This window comes from Tachyglossus aculeatus, chromosome 17 (assembly GCF_015852505.1).
Source record: "Tachyglossus aculeatus isolate mTacAcu1 chromosome 17, mTacAcu1.pri, whole genome shotgun sequence".
Classification (NCBI taxonomy): Eukaryota; Metazoa; Chordata; class Mammalia; order Monotremata; family Tachyglossidae; genus Tachyglossus; species Tachyglossus aculeatus.
Window position 1 is genome coordinate 32,375,650 of NC_052082.1, and position 20,612 is coordinate 32,396,261.

General features: G+C 42.5%; 1 long non-coding RNA gene across 2 annotated transcripts; it reads right to left on the reverse strand.

Moving 5' to 3' along the window:
• Positions 1-3,210: 3,210 nt before the first annotated feature.
• Positions 3,211-19,345, reverse strand: LOC119939719. 2 transcript variants are annotated; one of them, XR_005454695.1, is made up of 3 exons: positions 19,211-19,345; positions 4,906-5,042; positions 3,211-3,545 (listed from the first exon to the last, which is right to left on the reverse strand). It is a non-coding gene; the product is annotated as an uncharacterized LOC119939719 (long non-coding RNA). The 2 variants fall into 2 exon arrangements; XR_005454694.1 differs by having other exon boundaries at positions 19,200-19,345.
• Positions 19,346-20,612: the final 1,267 nt, after the last annotated feature.

Sequence of the window (20,612 nt, forward strand, 5' to 3'; positions counted from 1 at the left end):
TTAATATTTTGGTGGCAATATCCCTCTTAATTATTCCATTTCTTCTCCCATTCAACTCCGACTCCTATCATTTATTCTTCCAGATCTCACCTTCTGGTCAAGCCTTGTTCTCAACTCTCCCACTCCCACCCCTAACTCACATCCTTTGTTCCTGTCTTAAAAATCATTGCTCTTTCAAATCCATCTACAGCACTTCCCAACTTCAGAGCCCTTCTGAAATCTTGCTTCCCCAGGAAGCTTCTCTCCACTCATTTCTCTTTGTTTTATTATTTATTTATTATGGTAATTGTTAAGCATTTAGTACATGTCAGACACTGTTTTAAGTGCTGGGAAAGATACAAGTTGGCTGGACATAGTCCCTAGCCCACATTTGGTTCACAGTTTATGTAGGAGGGAGTAAAGGCATTGAATTCCCATTTTGCAATTCAGAAAACTCAGTTTTAGAGAAATGAGTTGCCCAAGGTTAAACGGAAGACAACTGGCAGAAATGGAATTAGAACCCCTAGTCCTCTGGCTCCCAGGACCAGGGTTTTTCCACTAAGCCACTTCCCATGTTTTTTTTCTCCCCCCAAGGCCATCTCCTCCCAACTTCCTTCTCTGCACTTTTGCCCCATCTCACCACCTGCACACTCGGAAACGTCTGGAGTATTTTATACTCATAGAGTTGGCTTTTCCCTATATCCATCTTCCCAATCTGTTCTCCTTTCCACCTGGAAATTATTTTTTGTGTGCGTTTGCCTCTCCTGTTTCATTATACCTAAATTGTACAGAGTGGTCAGTCAATCATATTTGGGTGCTTACTGTGTGCAGAGCTTTGTTCTAAGAACTGGGGAGAGTACAATACAACAAATATAACAAGTACATCCCCTGCCCACAGCAAGCTTACAGTCTAGAGGGTGCAGCAAAAAATGCAATGCTCTGGACACAGTTGGCATTCAGTAAATACTGTTTAATGATTGCTTGATATTTACTACTGTGCAGACTGTGAAATACAATGCCCGTGAAAGTAAGTTAAATCACCTTCCAACTCCCTTCCTCATTCTTGACCTTCAGATCACAGAATTTCAGGGTAAGAGCATTAGTGCCTAGGGTCCTGGCAAGGAGAGTTTTACCATCAATACTTCCTCTCAGGATGACACCTGGAGAGTTTCCAGTACTCTACCAGTCTCATCTATGGGAGGGAGTGTCAAGGAGAGGCATGCCCACTCCATTCATAGCTTGGGCAGTGGCTAGTGAGTGCAAGATAATCTGCTACCAGTCAAAACTCACCTGCACTGAGCAGCAGAAGCATGAGAGTCCAGGGTGGAGATCAAGTTTACTATATGGAAGAAAGCAATGGCAAGCCACTTCCATATTTTCACCATGAAAACTCTGGGGATACACTACCAGAATGATTGTATTCTGGTGTTCTGGGAGAGGTGTGTCCACAGAGTAGCTGTGGGTTGGAAATAACTCGACAGCTTATGACAAGACCATCAACAAATCAAATCAATGGTATTATTAAGTGCCTACTCTTTGCAGAGCACTGTACTAAGCGTTGGGGGACATGGTAGACATGATTCCTGACCTCAGGAAGCTTAGCATCTAGTGGGGAAGACCATCTTTATCCTTGCTGATAATTGACATGTACACTTTTTCTAATTTTGTGTTTCATAATAGCTTTAAAATGTTCTTCCCTGCTTACCAAAGAGAATGCCCCAAGTACAGTCTGGGACTTGCCCTTACTCCAACAGGCACAGTCTCTTGATAATAATAATAATAATAATTGGCATTTGTTAAGTGCTCACTATGTGCAAAGCACTGTTCTAAGCACTGGGGAGGATACAGGGTGATCAGGTTGTCCCACGTGGGGCTCACAGTCTTAACCCCCATTTTACAGATGAGGTAACTGAGGCTCAGAGAAGTTAAGTGACTTGCCCAAGGTCACACAGCAGACATGTGGGGGAGTCGGGATTCGAACCCATGACCTCTGACTCCGAAGCCCATGCTCTTTCCACTGAGCCATGCTGCTTGATGTGATGATGGGCCACCTATTTGTTCTGCCTCTCTCATCCCTCAAAAGTGTTCACCAGCTGGAGCTCGAGTCGTGGCAGAGAATGAGGGGAGGTTGACTTGCAAACCAATGAATAGAATTCTCCAGGGGTAAAGGTCATTAACCAGTACGCAGCTGATCATGGTGAATCCTGGTGATTGTAGAAGCAGTGAAGGGGATGATAGTAAAGGAAGACATTGTCTCAGGACACTAATAAGGGCATAAGAAGGCAGCTTGGATCCTGCCAGATTGCCACATCCAGAATGTAAGCTCCTTGGGAGCAGGGAATACTGTAATCTCCAAGTACTGTGGACCTGGATTTGAATCTCACCTTTGCCAAATGCTTGCTGTGTGATGTTGGACAAGTCACTTTACTTTTCTCTGCCTCAGTTCTCCAGTTCTCAATCGGTCAACCATATTTATTAAGTGCTTACTGTGTGCAGAGCACTGTACTAAGCACTTGGGAGAGTACAATATAACAGATGCATTCCCTGCCCACAGTGAGTTTACAGTCCTAGAGGACTCCCTCCTACTTAGACCGTGAGTTCCACGTGGGAAGTGGACTTTGTCCAACCTGATTAACTTGTATCTACCCCACTGCTTAGAACAGTGTTGGAAACATAAGTGCTGAACAAATACCATTAAAAATAAAGCACTCAGTATAGTGCTCTGCACACAGTAAGTGCTCAATAAGTATGATTGATTGACTGATTTCCACTGCAGTGCTCTAAGATAGCCAGCCCTCTCCACTGAAAAGCTCAGGATTGATAAAAAATATAATTTCACCATCTTGGCATTGTGCATCAAACTAAGAAATCTGAGAAAATACAAAGCCCTTTCTATCAATAATTCCGTTTTGATAGAAAATTGAAGGAAATTTAAATATTAAAATGTATTCTGATTTTAAATTTCATTTAAACATTGGTCACGGATGAAGCTATGGGTAGTGCGTATTCCATCACCTGGAAATCTTGATTTTCTTTTTTTCCCCCAGTTATCTCCCTTGGACAACTAATTTGCGTGCATGGAAGGGAAAAAATAGGTGAAAGCTAAAGGAGTCCTCTGCTATTGCTATTGAGTATTTGCTTTTCCAAAAGCAGCATTATACCCTCAAGGGTGTTAAGAAAGATGCATCTGCAATTTTATGGTTCAGACACATGGAAAAAGTTATTGCTCAGATTAATGTATTTTATTAGACCCATAAAAATTTAGGGGCCAGAGTCATCATTTCCTAGAGTTCTTCTTAAGGAAATGAGGCTGATGCTTTCAAGACCAGTTATAAGAGGGTGTTACCTTTTGTTTGCTTGCTTTCTGTTGGGAATCTGGGAGATAAAATCAGTTAACTGCCTTAGAATGTTTGCAGATGTCAAATAAGAAGGGGTTATTGAAAGGGTCAACAGCTGTGTTCTTTGGCCATGAACTGGAGTTGCCATGAACCTCTGTTTGTCCCTCGGAAATCATACTCTCCAGTTAATGAAGTGGAGGAGATTTTTTTGTAAGGAATACAACTTTCCTGGAAGAGAAATGAAATTGAGGAAATAAATAAAATACAGGAAATACTTTTTTCATGTTTATAGAGCCAATTAAAGAATTATCTTGTGGATTTGAGACAGTCTAAACAACAACCCGTCTAGGTAATTGTGGCAGAAGAGAAGCCCTGTACTTCTTGAAAGTATACCAAATTCTAATGAGATTATATTTGTATGGATGATTCTAGAAGCCTCCACTTTTTGTTGGAAGTGTAAAACCTAGCTATAGTGTTATATGAGTCTCATTATTCGCGTACTTAGATTAACAATATGAAAAAAGCAGATAATGTTTAAAAACGGATATCTTCCTTCACAGGATTATAGCAAAATTGAAGTCTGAAGAGATGCTAAATGAGAATAAGCATCTAATTGTCAATGAGTTCAAAGATAGGCTGTAGTGTTTTTCAGTGTGTAAATCAATCACAGGTATTGAGAGCTAACTGCATACAGAGCACTGTACTAAGTGATTGGGAGAATACAATATAACAGAAGTGGGAGACATGTACCCTTCCCACAGTAAGTTTACTGGCTGTGAAGAAAAATGCAAAATTGAAAACTCTCTTCCACATTATATACATGTAAAGAGCTTTATATTTGTTATCCACAGTTACCCGACCTTATTTTTGTTTATTCCTTCTTTGGGGAATATTTTTTTTTAGTGGTATTTGTTAAGTTCTAGCAGTGTGGACAAATGGATAGAGCATAGCTCTGTGATCAGAAGGACCTGGGTTCTAATTCCAGCTCCACCACTCATCTGCTGCGTGACCTTCAGCAAGTCACTTCTCTAGGCCTCAGTTACTTCATCTGTAAAATGGGGATGAAGACGGTGAGCCCCATCTGGGACAGGGCCTGTGTCCAACCTGAATGGCTTATATCCACCCGAGAGCTAACTACAGTACCTGGCACATAATAAGTGCTTAACAAATACCACCGTTATTACTTTGTGTTATAATCACTGTAATCACAGGCTAATCATGCTGGGCACTGTCCATGTTCCACGTGGAGGCTCACAGTCTTAATCTCCCCCTTTTGCAGATGAAGTAGTTGAAGCACAGAGAAGCTATGTGACTTGTACAGGGTCACCTAGCAGACAAGTGGTGGAGCAGGAATTAGACCTCAGGTCCTTCTGATTCCCAGACCTGTGCTCTATCCACTAGTCCATTCTACTTCCAATCCTCCCTAGACCTCTATTGCTAAACCATTATCCCGGTACAGATTGCTACATGGCAGACTGCCCAGTCTCCTGCAGCTGTCTTCGAACTGACCAGTGCTATGCCACATCATTTGAGGTTTTGCTTCATTCTGCCCATAAACCATTTCTTCCGTTGCCCCCTTTCAACTCACCATAGAGCAGCTGTTTGTGTATCCTGTTGTCACTGGTTCCCCTCTCATGTCCCAGGCAGCGGAGATGTGCTATGATGATCTTTGGTTCGATGTTGGTGGTCTGACTGTTTTCCAAAGTCTTATTTCAGATTCACTGTCTGAAAGCATAAAGGTTCCATTTTTCCCTCTCATTTGTTATACAATATTTCCCTTTGTAGGCATGTAGCCTAGTGGAAAGAACATGTCTAAAGAAGAACAATCTAAAAGAACAGCTTTTAGACTGTGAGCCCACTGTTGGGTAGGGACTGTCTCTATATGTTGCCAATTTGTACTTCCCAAGCGCTTAGTACAGTGCTCTGCACATAGTAATCGCTCAATAAATACGATTGATGATGATGATGAACATGGGCCTGGGAATAAGAGAGCTCAGGTTCTAAAACTGGCTCTTCAGCTTGCCTGTTGTATGACCTTGGGTACGTCACTTCACTTCTCTGGGCCCCTCAATTTCCTCATGTGTAATATGGGGATTAAATACCTTTCCCCCTTCCTATTTAGCCTGTCAGTCCCATGAGGGGCAGGGACTGTGTCCAACCAGATTATCTTGTACCTACCACAGCACTTAGCACAGAGTAAATGCTTAATTGATGTTATTATTCTTATTTGTGTCATTAATTAGCTTATTAATGCCCCTTTCCTCTAATTATACTTCTATGATAGGCAGGGCAGCCCAGTACATAAATGATTGATGTAGCGTGTGAATGAGTGACTATTACACAGGCTAAAACAAGCTGACTCCACACACACAGGTGGATGTGGGGTGGGGAAAAATAATTCAGAAGTTGCCAGGTGATGTGGAAATTGGTCTTCCTTTGATATTACACAAATCAATCATTTAAAACCAGCTCATAGTAAAATATTTACATTTGACTAATTTGAAGTTTCAATATTAACATTATCATTGTATTTTTTAAACTTATTATGAGTCAATCACTACTCTAAGTTCTGGGGTAGATACAAGTTAATGAGGTCAGTCATAGTCCCTGTTCCACAAGGGTCTCACAGTCTACATAGGAGGAAGAACAGGAATTGAATCACCATTTTACAGTTGAGAAAACTGAGGCTCAGAAAAGTCAAATGACTTGCCCAAGTCTCTTAGTTCCTCCCTGGTATCTCCAAAAGTCCTTTTTCACGTGCCATTCCAAAAACGGGTGTTTTGGGGCTTCTGTTCCTGTTCATCCCACCCTCGGGCATGTTTTATCAATTGGCTCCATACTCACGTTCAGTTGTACTTTCAGTGTTCTCTGCATCGCTATTGCCCAACAAAGTCTCTCTGCTTCCCATTTAGGTTCAGTGCATTTAAGTTTCTGAAAATCTATTTAGTTTCTTCCTCTGTCCACCCTTCCCATTTCACCCATGAGCCCTGACTCTCTGAAATCTCCTTGTACACTCTCTCCTTGTGCTCCAGGAGAGATACCTTCCTCATCCTGATCCTCAGGCATCTTCTCAGCCACGGCTTCCTGAACTACCTCTTGCCCATTCCTTTGTTTTTGCTGTGCCAAACCCTCCTACCACTTGTTCAAATGCAGAAAGATCTCTCAAAACTCCAGTCCCACTCTGCTTCTCTCACTGACTGAAAATGTATTAAATTCAAGCCATGAGAAACATCTGGATTTAACATCCCAAACAACCCTCTCATCTTTTTTTTTCCTGCCCTTTTATAGACTCCTTCACCTGAATTGTTAAACATGAGTCTGTACCCATTTTGCATGCCCCTGACCAAGCTCGATGCCACCCTTCCCCATGGAGTGTTCCATTCAGTGGGTTTCTCTAATCACCCACCTGAAGACCTCTATCCAGTCAATCCTTCTGGACCATTCCCCTTTTTAAAAGCTTGGCCTTTGCTGTAACTGCCCTCAAAACTGTCCTTTACATTGGTTTCTGGAAAACTGTCTCCAGATCTTTGGCATCTCCCACAATCTCTATCATAGGTTCACAATCTTTCCCGTCAGTCTCCCCCACAAAACCATCCTCTTGGTGGGCCATGAAAAGGCTTCAAAAGAGTTACCTCTCACCCTGTTACACTTGTGGTATGGATGGATAAATTATTTGCAAGTTTTCCACTTCCCCACTCCAAGTCGATGAAAACACACACCCCCGGGGACATACTTCCATCTCATTTTAACTCCAGTTCTATCCTACTGGCTCTGGCTCTTCTGCTTGTCTGCTGTATGGCCTAGGGCAAGTCAGTTCACTTCTCTGTGCCCAACCTGATTTGCTTGTATCCACCCCAGCACTTAGTACAGTGCATGGTACATAAAAGGTGTTTAACAGATAACACAATTATTATTAGTAGTATTCTTCTTTTCCTCAATCAACCACCACAATGCACCTCCATACCACTCCCTCTTTATCTGCCTGATGTCTACTTTGGTGTTTGGTCTCATTTCCGGTAATAGTAGTATACCCCATCTCTACTCTGTTAGCACCAATTCTCCACTATTACACACCTGGTGGGACTGGCAACTACTGGCCCTTATTGTTGCCCTTTCCCATAGAGTCTTACTCTGCCTGGGCCAGCTGGAGAGGGATGTGCCTCCATATCCTCTTCCTTTTCTCTTTCCTATTTCCCCTTTTTTCTTCCTCTTCTCTATCCCCTTGGCTCTTTCCCTCTATTTCCTTACTGCTTTTCTTTTTCTGATACATCTTAATAAGTCCTCCTCACCATTTTTTCACCTCCCTCTCTCTCAGATTCCCTTTAGCACTTTCTTCCCTTCCTTCCCACCCTTTGCTGCTTTTGTTGCTGTCCCTCCCATTATACCTCAGCTTTCTCTAACCCGAACCCTGAAGTTGTCTTCCATCTTTCTGGATTCGGAGAGAACCCCCAGTAAATCCTCAACCCGTTCTACATCCCTCAAATCAAGACTCCTTCACTCTGAAATATAGCAAGCAGCATCTTCATTCAAGGCTGCTTCGGAGGAATTTCTACAAAGTTTTTCCAGATTTCACTCTCTTGCACAAACAGTCAGAACTCACCTCAGTCATCAGTTTCACATCAAACTCTTTGGGTCTAGATACTAGGATAACTACATTCATTTCCTCTAGCTGGACAGCAAGGGACCAAGTCACCTGAGTGTCCACCACCAGATTTCTGTTAAGGCATTCTGCAAGTCCTCTAGACTGTTAGCTCAGTGTAGGTAGGGAATGTGCTTACCACCTTTGTTCTATTGTTGCATTGTACTTTCCTAAGCACGTAGCACAGCTCTCTGCACACAGTAAGTCTTAATAAATGTCACTGATTCTCCTGTAAATATCACTCAGGCCACATATCAACTCTTGAATGGAGTCTTTCCCGCTGCCACTTTCACTCCACTTCCAGTTACCATTTGCATGTTAGAGTTAGTATCTCTGTCCCCTTGCCACCTTCCATTGGTTCCAGTCGACCATCCTCTACAAGGAGAGAACTTGACCGGTCTCATTCCTACTGCATCTTCTGCCCAGCCGGCTCTCCATGCCTTCCTCCTCTTAGCTGGCCCTTCCAGCTGCAGTCAGCCACCTGGCTCCTGGCACTAGCCAGGAAAACAGGATCAGATCTGGCAGTCAGTTCCAACAGCACTAGACCTGGACCTTTGTCTCTATTCTCCGAGAACAAATACTTCTCCATGATCTGGCCTCAGCTGCTGCAGCCTTCTCCTCGTTCTTCCTTCCAGTTGGCAAATCCCCCACCCACTTGCACAACTCTTTGCTAGTAGGTTACAATGTAGCCTATGACACAAGCCTGGGAGTCAGAGGATGTGGTTTTTAATTCCAGCTCTTCCACATGTCTGCTGTGTGACCTTGGGCAAGTCACTTAATGTCTCTGTGCCTCAGTTATCTCATCTGAAAATGGGGATTAAGAGTGTGAAGCCCTATGTGGGTTAGGGACAGTGTCCAACCTGATTACCTTGTATCAATCCAAGCACTTAGAATATTTATTGGCACATAGTAAGCACTTTACAAATACTATTAATATTATTATTATTTCATGCTCTGCTCCTCTCAGCTCCTCCCAGATACCCATCTGCAGTTTCTCCACAGAGCTCCAATCCTTTCCCCTTTCTCCCTTTTCTTCCCTCTCAGCTCAGAGAGAGCTAAGGAGATCTCTCCATCAGCTAGTCCAGGTAGTGGCCTACTCCTGTGTCTGTTTATTGTTGTACTGTATTTTCCCAAGCACTTAGTACAGTACTCTGCACACAGTAAGCACTCAATAAATATGATTGAATGAAAGAATGAATACTCATGTTGATGACCTCCCTGTGGTCAGGCTAATTGACTGCTGGTGACTCCATGTAGAGCACAGCCAAAAACCAAGGTGAATTGGGGGGAAAAGAGAGGGCCATTTTAAAAAGAGATGGGGAGACTATCCTGGAGGGATAGGACATAGAAGAAGGTCACTCCAGGTCCCTTACTAGAGAGGGGGGAAATGAGCATGTGGATTGGCAGTAGTTCTACCCTGGCATCTAGCATTCTGAGGGAAGGATTTGGAGTGGGTGAACCTGAAATGAAGAATTCCTCAAGAGTGCATACAGGAAATAGGTCAGAAAAAAATGAGCATCAGGAACCCTGATAGGTTCTGGGGAAAAGGGAAAGATGTTAGGGGAAAGGGAAAGAAGTTTGGAATTGGAATACATAATGAACTTGTTCACATACTTTCAGTGTTTAAATCCAGTTGAGCATTCATGTTTTTTTTTGCCTTTGGTAATTGTTCAGACAACTCCTGGGTGTTGGAGAAGAGGTTTTGGTCTGGGAAGTGGAGGAAGAGAAGGGTGATATGACTCCTCTAGACTCCCTCATGATGAGGAAGGCTGGCTGAGCCCCAAACCAATCAATTAGAGGTATTTATTAAGCACTTGTGGTATAGAGAGCATTATACTAAGAGCTTGAGAGAGTACAGTGCAATAGAGCTGGTAGATACAATCCCTGCCCTGAAGGAGCTTACGGCCCAGTGGAAAAAGTATCTGCCTCCTGTTTGGAGATCCTTATTTGAAAGCAAAAGGGAAGTAATAGAAACCAAGGGTTGGATAAATTGGGGATTTCCTCAAAGGACCCCAAATTATCATTTTTCCCCCGGAGAAAAAATCCACAGGGCTTTAGGGTCCCGTCATTTTCAGCATCTGTACCCTCCTTCATTGTCTCCAGGGGGGCTATTTCACCTGGAAAAAGGCCCGAGGACACCCTGGTCTGTTGTAGTCTGGAAAAACCTCTTGTCCTTACATTAATAGGTTTACTGGGAGATGCAGTCAAGGTAAATGAGACCTTCGGATTCCATTGTCTTGTGCTGGGAAAAGACTGACAAAATCTTTTTAGCTTTCTTACACTCCTGGATGTATGTGGGGGAACCTGGTTTCATTATTGTCCTTCTATTGGATCCTGGTTTCCCAGAAATGTAACTGCCTGATTTCCTCTCTCAAGAGACTTCCTATCTCTCTTATTCTCACAGCCTTGTGGCTTCCTAACCTCACTCCATGTGTGAAATCAAATAATCTTTGTACTATTTGTTAAGTGCTCTCTATGTACCAAACACTGCACCATGATAGCTAGGTTTCTCCTGTCCCTGGCCCAGAGGGGCCTCAGAGACTAAGAAGGAGGAAGAATACCTATTGAGTATCCATTTCACTAAGAAAGAAACTGAGGCACAGAGAGTGAAATGACTTGTCCAAGGTCACAGAGCAGGCCTCTGAAACAGCCGGGATTAGAACTTGGTTCTCTGATTCCCAGGCCTGTGCTTTTTCCACTAGGCCAGTTTGGTTCTCAAACTTGGAGTAACCTGCCATCAGGACAAGGGACAGCATGGCCTATTGGGTAGAGCACAGGCCTGAAAGTCAGAAGGACCTCTGTTCTACACAGTCTTGTTTCACTCTGTTGAAACTGAAATGTCTGACTATCCTGAGAAGAGTACAAAGATATTCTACAATTATTTTGCTACATCAATAGTTGAGGGGCCTTGTCAACCAAAATATAAATAACTGCCTGGCATCAGTTTGTTAAAGTCAGTAAAGTCCCTGGAGGTTCTTTTATATAAAACGTACATCAAGAAAAAAAATTCTAGTTTGTGATTTTCATGAATCCTCTGATTATATGTTCTGCAGAAGGTCACTGGATAAAGTACTTTCTGAATTGATTTTGAACCAGCTTGAAAGGTTAGGATCTATAATAGCACAATTTTAGACACTGATGGAGAGGAAGGATTTTTTTTTTCCTTCTAATGAAGACTTCCACAACTTGCTTTTCCATTTTCAAGACCAGATAAATCGAATGGCACTCAGTAAAGAAAAAAGCTAAAATGGAAAAATAATGACAATTATGGTATCTATTATAATTATTAATAATAATAATAATTTTGGTATTTGTTAAGCACTTACTATGTGCAAAACACTGTTCTAAGCACTGGGGAGGATACAAGGTGATTAAGTTGTCATACGTGGGGCTCACAATCTTAATCCCCATTTTACAGATGAGGTAACTGAGGCACAGAGAAGTTAAGTGACTTGCCCAAAGTCACACAGCTGACAAGCGGCAGAGCCGGGATTTGAACCCATGACCTCTGACTCCCAAGCCTGTGCTCTTTCCACTGAGCTCTTAAGCATGGGCTAAATATTGTATTAAGTGCTGGGATAGATACAAGATCATCAGGAGAGACACAGTCTCTGTCCCACATAAGGCTAACAATCTAAGAGGGAGGGAGTAGGATTTAATCTCCATTTTACAGATGAGGAAACTGAGGCACAGAAAAGCAAAGTAATTTGTCTGAGGTCACACTGCAGGCAATTGACAGTGCTGGAATTGGAACCCAAATCCACACTGATTTTCAAGAATGTGCTTTTTCTTCTAGCCTATACTTTTTCTGTTCCTCTCAATATATCCAAACCATTCAAACATATTAAAATAATTGGATAACAGATGTTAATATACCTAGAAAATATAATGTACTCAAAATATCCCCAAAGTTTGGGCCAAAATATTACTTTGTGCACCTGAGCTTTAAATTAGTCTTTTCACATTTTGCTTACAATTAAAGGTATAAGTTTTCAGTCAACATTTGAAGTGTCTTGTCAAAGCACTATGAATTGTTAAAATCTTTAGAGGTTATCAGAATAGGAGGAGTAACTAAATGTGTACATATTGATCTTCCCCAGGCAGCAGATGTTCCATTTAGAAGTGTAGAATGTGTTTTACTATATAACTCAATTAGAGGGTCAATTTTTAGTGAAACCATATACAGGGAAAAATGTTCTTCCGGACCTGGATTTTGTCAATTGATTTCTTACAAAATATGGTTCAAATTTAATATTTTTATAGCAAACAAAAGATTTCACAGTTAATTTAAAGTGCAAGACATTGGAATTGGGGCTAGGATTTATAAATAATGTTTACATGTTTGAGGAGAATCATTAAGAGAGGCTGGCTTAGTCCTATTAGGTAATGGCGCAGTAGTATGACATTTGAATCAAACCCTTTTCATTCAACCCTTTCTCCTGACTAGAAAGAAGATAAAGTTGAAAAGAAGTCAAGTTCCTTCCATACCCATGTTTTTGCAAGCTGCTTGAGGGCAGGAAGTGAGACTTGTTTTGATTTTGCTCTCCCAAAATCATAGTACATTGCTTTGTACACTGTACGTATCACATACTTATGGATTTGAAGAGAGAAACAGCATCCTTTTAGACTGTGAGCCCACTGTTGGATAGGGACTGTCTCTATATGCTGCCAACTTGTACTTCCCAAGCGCTTAGTACAGTGCTCTGCACACAGTAAGCGCTCAATAAATACGATTGATTGATTGATCTTAACTATGGTGATTGTTAAGAATTGTCAAGCACTCGGCACTGATGAAGATATAAGGTAAACAGGTTGGATGTGATCTCTGTCTCACATGGGGTTTCTGGTCTCAGTTGGAGGGAGAGGGATTTAATCTCCTTTTTACAGATGAGGTAACTGAGGCACAGAGAAATTAAGCGTCTTGCCCGAGGTAACACAGCTGACAATTTGTAGAGCTGACTCTAGAACGCATGTTCTCTGCCTCCAAGGTTTGTGTCCTTCCTACTAGGCCACCCTGCTTCACTATTCTTGTTATTCTTATTCCTTTATGAATCCCCTCAGTAGATAGTACATAATTTTGAAGAATGTGCCCTCATTGACACGACGCCTGACTCACTGAACAAACTCTTTTTTCGAGGTGAAATCCCTAGTTTTGAAGACGTTAAGTATGTTGACTTTAGTTTTGCCACTAGAGAGCAACCTTTCCTTCCAATAAAAGGAATACTCGAAATCGGTGAGTTTAGGTGATAGAACGAGGTTTTTTTCTGAAAGTTTTAAAGCAAAAAGCGTGGTCTTGATCTGCTATTGGTTGTACTTTAATGAAAATACAGAGGTATAATTGATTTAAACTCACTCTAATAGTAATAATATGTTGCCAATTTGTACTTCCCAAGCGCTTAGTACAGTGCTCTGCACATAGTAAGCGCTCAATAAATACGATTGATGATGACGATAATAATATAATCTACAAGACTCATTATAACCTAGGGGTTTTTATCAACTTACAATATTTCTCTTTAAACTAAAGAGAGTTCGATTTCTGGAATTCAAAGTAGGACTTGGGATGAGCCTTTTGAGGGCTCAGCTTCCATGGGGGAAGAGTTCAAAGTTCAAACCCTTTGGGGAGAAAGAGATAGTAAGAAAGTCAAAGTAGAGCAAGAGAAAGATACTGGGAGAAAGTAATGGCCAGTGGGAGACGGAAGAAAAACAGAGAAATGGAGAATGAGAAAAACAGAAATACTCAGAGGACATGAGATGTTTGTTGCTATATTGTACTCTTTCAAACCATTAGTACAGTGCTCTGCACACAGTAAGCACTCAATAAATATGATGAATAATGAATAATAATAATAATAGTGATGTATTTGTTAAGCGCTATGTGCCAAGCACTGTTCTAAGCACTGGGGTAGATATAGGGTAACCAGATTGTCCCACATGGGGCTCATACTTTTAATCCCCATTTTACAGGTAACTGAAGCACTGAGAAGTTAAGTGACTTAGCCAAGGTCAGACAGCAGACAAGTCACATGTAGGCACATGCCATATAGTGAGGACTCTCCTGCAAAAATTATCTGCTTAGGGCCTGCAAGCCAGCAGCATTTAATTGGTGGGAAAGAAAGGAAAAGAGCAGAGAGCTATGGAGAGTCCCAGAGCCACCTCTCTCCTGCTGCTACTACTGGAGGCCACTCCACCGATGGTCCCATCTCAGTGGAAGTCCATGTGAAAATGTCCAGGCATTAGCTCTTGGCAAACATTACATCCAAGAGGCCTTCCCTGATTAAGCCTTCTTTACCCCCGCTCTCTCTCCCTTCTGCATCGCCTTCAAAATTGAATCATTGACCTTTCAATATTTGATATTCACCCCACCCCCAATCTCACAGTGCTTATGTACATATCTTTAAAATATATATTATAAATCATTTCTTTATATTCATGCCTGTCTCCCCCTCTAGACAATAAGCTCATTATGAGCAGGGAATGTGTCTACTAATTATGTCGTATTATACTCCCTGAGCACTTAGTACACTGCTCTCACATAGTGAATGCTCAGTTAATACCATTGTTTGATTGATTGATCACTGCAGAGGCAGTCTGACTAACAGCTGGCAATTTCCATTGCTGGGTGGCTCTGGAAAAATCATTTAACGAACTGAAGTTTCCACACCTGATCAATTATACAGTGGATAAACAGTGTGGGCCCAAGTCACATCCCAAGAGAATAAGGCATTATGGTATTTATTAAGAACATTCTATACACCAAAGCATTGTGCTTTCTACATGTTTAAGCACTGTGCTAAGCATTGGGGTAGATGAAGGTAATAAAGTTGATCTCAGTACCTATTGCAGACAGGGATTACAATCTAATAGGTAGGAAGAGAAGGTTGAGTAGTGGGTAGTGTTATTTCATAGCTGTCTACTGTTTCAAAATTATTGTAATAAATGCTGAAAAAACTAGCTGGGTGAGAATTTGACACTGCCCTTGGGTTCAATAAGGGGCCACCTAATCATTGGAATTGACTGAGTGCTTACTAAGGGCACAGCACTGTACTAAACTCTTGGTTAAGTCCAGTCAGTAGAGTTGGTAGACACTTTCTGTCCACAGTTTAGAGGGGAAGATAGACATTAAAACTAATTACAGATAGGGGAAATAGTAGATTACAAGTATATGTATGTAAGTACTGTGGGGCTGGAGATGGGATGAATTTCAGGTGCTTCAGGGGCACAGATGTAATTGCAAAGGCAAAGCAGGAGGAAGAGTGATTAAGGAAAAGTAGGCCTTTGTCAGGAAAGACCTCTAGGAAGAGATGTGCTTTTAGAAGGGCTTTGGAAGCAGGACGAGTGGTGGTCTGTTAGTATAAAGTGGCAGGGAGTTCCAGGCCAGAGAGAGGAGGAAAGGAAGGAGGGGGAGAGCTGATTTGAGTACCTTAAAGTTGATGGTTAGGAGTTTCCTTTTGATGTGGAGGGAGATGGGCAAACACTGGGGAATTTTGAGGAGTGGGAAGGTATGGGCTGAAGCCTTTTTAAGAAAAAACAAACGATCCAGGCTAGCAGAGTGATGTATGGATTGTAAAGGAGAGAGACAAGAGGAAGGGAGGTCAGTCATGAGGCTGATACAATAGACAAGACAGATTATGGTATTTGGATCAGTGTGGAAGCAGTTACAGTGGAAATGAAGGGGCGTATTTTAGAGAGGTTGTGAAGATAGAACAGTCAGAAATTGGTGACAGACTAAATAAGTGTGTTGAATGAGAGAGATGAGACAAGGATATTGCCAAGGTTACAGGCTCGTGAGACAGGGAGATTGGTGGCATTGTCTACAGTTATGGGAAAGTCTTGGGAAAGACAGGTTTTGGGTGAGAATATAAGGATTTTTGTTTTGGACGTGTTAAGTTGGAGCTGTTGGCAGGGTGTCCTAGTAGAGATGTCCTGAAAGCAGGAAGAAATGTGAGATTGCAGAGAGGGCGAGAGGTCAGGGCTGGAGATGTAGATTTGGGAGTCATCTGTGTAGAGATGGCAACTGAACTCATGGGAGTAGATTAGCTCCCCTAGAAAGTAATAATAATAACAATGATGGTATTTATTAAGCACTTACTGTGTGCCAAGCACGGTTTTAAGTGCTGGGGTAGATACAAGGTGATCAGGTTGTCCGATGTGGGGCTCATGGTCTTACTCCCCATTTTACAGATGAGGTAACTGAAGCACAGAGAAGTTAAGTGACTTGCCCAAAATCACACAGCTGATGACAGAGCAGGGGTTAGAACCCACGACCTCTGACTCCCAAGGCCATGATCTTTCCACTAAACCACGCTGCTTCTCCATGTAGATGGAGTTGAAAAGGGGACATAGAACAGTCTTGAGGCACTTTCACAGTTATAGGATAGAAGGCTGAGGAGGAGCCCATGAAAGAGACTGAGAATGAGTGGTCAGAGAGATGGGAGAAGATTCAGGAAAGGACAGTGTCAGTGAAGGCAAGGTTGGATAATGTTTTCAGGGGAATGTGGTGGTCCATAGTATTGATGGCAGCTGAGAGGTAGAAGAGGATTAGATTGGAGTAGAAGCCATTGAATTTAGCAAGAAGGAGGTCGTGGTTAACCTTCAGGAGGACAATTTCAATAGAGTGAAGGGGGCAGAAGCCAGAATGTAGAAAGTCATGGAGACTATTGAAGGGGAAGAAGAGGAGGCAGTGATTGTAGATAACTTGCTTGGGGAGTTTGTGAAGCGATGGTGGGAGGGAGATGGGGCCATAACTGGAGGATATCATGAGGTCAGGCATAAAATAAATCATATGTCAGTGGTTGAGGTGGCTGATGTGAAGGTTCCAGTGGAAGAATTAGCCCACATAAGAGTTTCCCATTGAAAAATATATTTCTTCCAATTCAATTTCATTCTAAACGAGTTGAATTACACCCACCTCCAGGGAAACATACAAATGAATACAGTGTTCTTAGAGCAAACACAAAGAACAGAGTAATAGTCAAATGTTATAGAGTGCTCCATATACAAAAGAAGAAATTAGAATTTGATTCATTAACATCAACAACAACAACAAAAAACATTCAAAAACAACCTACTCATGAGGTTAGGGCTAGGGTTTGAATTAAGCCACAAAGTCTAATGGATTGAGAAAAAGAATTGATGACTGGTTTGTCCAACACTTGATATGTGCATGGCAACATTCATAGATGAATGTATTGATTACGGTCTCCAAGACCATAAGCTTATAAGAGTATAGGTATATATAAAATTTAAAAATGTTTATTTCTCTTTGATACTGGAAGATGCCAGTGATAATCAAATTCAAGTGTGTGTGTGTGTGTGTGTGTGCGCGCGCATGTGTGTGTCTTTCTGTCTGTCTGTCTCAAAGGGCCTAGGCGGGACTTCCACATTACTGAAGTTTCTCAGCCAGCTGTGCCTCCTGACTGATAATGCTTCTGGAATCACTTTTCTAACACCTGAACCCCAGTTAAATTCCAGTGGGTCCTAAAGCCCCCCCCAAAAAACTTATTTTGTTCTTTTCTTGCACCTCTATCATTGTCTCTACCCCTCATCTGAAGCCCAGGAGTCTTCCCGAAGAGGGGGTCATCAGGAACTAGCATAACCCCTCCCTCCCAGGGCTGGCTACAGGAAGCTTGTGGAAAAAGTATTCCCTCCCCCTTCCTAGGCTTCCCAGGTCAAGTGTCTCCCCAGTGCTCAGAGCTTGTCTTCCAGTCCCCACCACAGGTAAATACCAAGAACTGAGATCTCAACATTGTTTTACACTTCATTTGGTAGCAAACACTTCTTGTTCAAAACACCTTTTTTTAAGAGATACTTAATTGTTTACTATGAGCCAAGCATCCTACTGAGGGCTGGGATAGAGAGACGATAATCTGATAAGACACAATCCCTGGACCAGATGGGATGCAGTCTAAGTTGGAGCGAGAATAGATAGAGTACCCATTTTACAGGTGAAGAAAGTGAAGCATGGAAAAGTTAAGCTGCTCACTCCAGATCACATGGAAGGCAAGTAGCAGAGGCAGAGTAGAACTCATCTCCCCTGACTGCCAGGCCTGGGCTCTTTCCCCTAGGCCATGCTGCTTCCCTGGATCTAATACGTTTCCCCTCATTGCTTTAATTGCTGTATTTGAAAATGCTGTAGGCATTCCAGTGCTTTCCCTTCTTCCCTCAGGCCATCCCAGGTTTCTGTCTCACCCTCTCCAAGTTGTTTGAATGTGGGGTCCCTCAGTGTCCTTTCTTCTGAAGCCTTACCCCTCAGGAGTACTAGCTGCTAGACCCCAAATGTCAAAGGTTTCCTAACCTCTCTTCGGATCATCTCCTATCCTAGCCTCCCCCAAACATCTTCTGTTCTTCTTATGGGGGCTCGGGGACCTTTTCCTGTACCCCTATCATTGTCACCACCCCTTACCTGAAGCCCAGGGGTCTTCCCAAAGAGGGGGACATGGGGACCAGTGTACCCCCTCCCTCCTAGGCTGGCTACAAGAAGCTTGTGTAGAAACACTCCTTTCTCCTTGCTCGGTTTCCCTGTGTCCTGCATCTGTTCAGGGACCGACCATCATTCCACGTGCCCTGCTCTCTGGATACGTGGCACACCCTCACTTGCCTCCAATGTGGCCAAGTGTATTCTTCTCCAACTACCTGCCTCCCTTACTTCCTTTCCAATCCTTCCCTCTGATGGGCTGGGCCAAGTCTTTACACTTCCCTCAGTTAAGTAGGGGGTCAACTATATAATCCCAGCCACACTGGGCACACAAAAAGGTGCACTGTTGCATTTAATATTTGCACTACCTGACACTATTTTCTCTTATGCCTTCCTGTCTCTCTGTCCATATGAAGCTTTTACTCTAAAAGAGACACTCACTTTATGATAGTGTACCATGTGCATCTACCCTCAGCAATTGACTCCCAGTTTTTTACGAAGATGCAGCATTATATGAAGCATTTTTTCCCGTGTTCTTGAAGGTTATTAAGAAGAATGATCTGTATCATTGCAATAGTACTTGTAAAGTTCTAACTCTGTGCAGGGCACTAAGCACTGGGAAAGAATACCCAGGTGGGAACTAGTTATGGACCCTGTCCCTCCAGGGACTCACGATCTAAGAGTCACTTCTTCCTGTTCCCTCCCCCTTTCCCTTCCTTCCCATTATTCCTGATCACGTCATTGATCCCCATGTAGCCCAAACATGCTCCCCTCCACCTGAGACAGACCTTCCCTTCTACCCAGTATTTTTTTGTTTCTTTTTCACCTGAGACTTACGCAACTCCCACTCAAACCAAGTGCTGTCATTGTAGTTTCCAGGAGAAATTGGGCAGGACCATTCTAGGGGCATCGGTTGGTACCATGACAGCCAGGTAGCTGAGTCTTGGTGCTGACACCTGGCATTGAGCTGTTTGGGTTTGACCCAGCTCCATTCCCCCTTGTTGTTCTGTCAAGTTGCTGCAATAATTGTTGCTATGGAGACCACCAGGCATCTAGCCAGGAACATTTCCAGCTGCTTAGGAACTGGTCCAAGGCAGCAAAGACCAACACCCCACTAAAAGCAGTTAGTGCATGGGAAGTGCTGGTGGAAGGGGAAAGATCTGAATGGATTTCTCTTGCTTATTCTGCCAAAGGCAGCAGAGAATCAGGAAGAGAGAGCAGAGATCTTTGTTCCTTTCATTTCTGCTCCATCTGTGCTATCTCCCTCCTGAGCTTTTGCTGAAGCAAAAAAAAAAAAACCCAAACTGAAAGTCCACTGCTATGGAAATGGTACATGGGGAAGAAAGGATGGGGAGGGAGTTGTCTTCCCTGCAGCAATTAGAAGTAGTATCAGGCACGACTTATTTCTCCTGAGCCATGTCAGCAATCAGTGCATGTTTCTCTAGATTTTATATATTGTGAGCATTGGGAACGGGCATATGCCTGTGTTCTTGTTCAATAATTTACTTGTGATCATAAGTGGTATTTACTGAGCACTTACTGTGTGCCAAGAACTGTATTAAACTCTTGGGAGAGGACACTAAATTTAGTAGACATGTTTCCTGTGTTGTCCGGAATGATACAGATATTATCTTTGGACTACACCGCAGTGAAAGCTCTTTCATAATTTGCAGTCTGTTATCAACTCAGATCTGTTCCACTTCATGAATGCCAGGTTTCTCACTCAAACCGAATGTTTGTAATTCACATAAATTTATCCCAGTAAAAAGTGCAACCATTTGTTCAAGTTAAATTTTATCTTTCATGTTTCATCATCATAATATATTCTTTTGTTCTCATGAAGCAGCGTGACTGAGCGGAAAGAGCACGGGCTTGGGAGTCAGAGGTCATGGGTTCTGATCCTGACTCGCCACTTAACTGTTGTGTGATTTTGGGCAAGTCACTTCACTTCTCTGTGCCTCAGTCGCCTCATCTGTAAAATGGGGATTAAGACTGTGAGCCCTAGGTGGGACAACCTAATCACCTTGTATCCCCCCCTGCGCTTAGAACAGAGCTTCACACATAGTAAGGGCTTAACAAATGCCATTATTATTATTATTATATATGTTTGCCTTTCTGTCAGAAAAGCCCTAGGGCAAAGCCTGGGAAACATACTGATTATGTTGTCTGTGGCGCAAGAACAGTTTCACGAAGTTGTCTTCTCAGCCTAGAGTCAGAGAAGAGGGGCCAGATTCCTCAG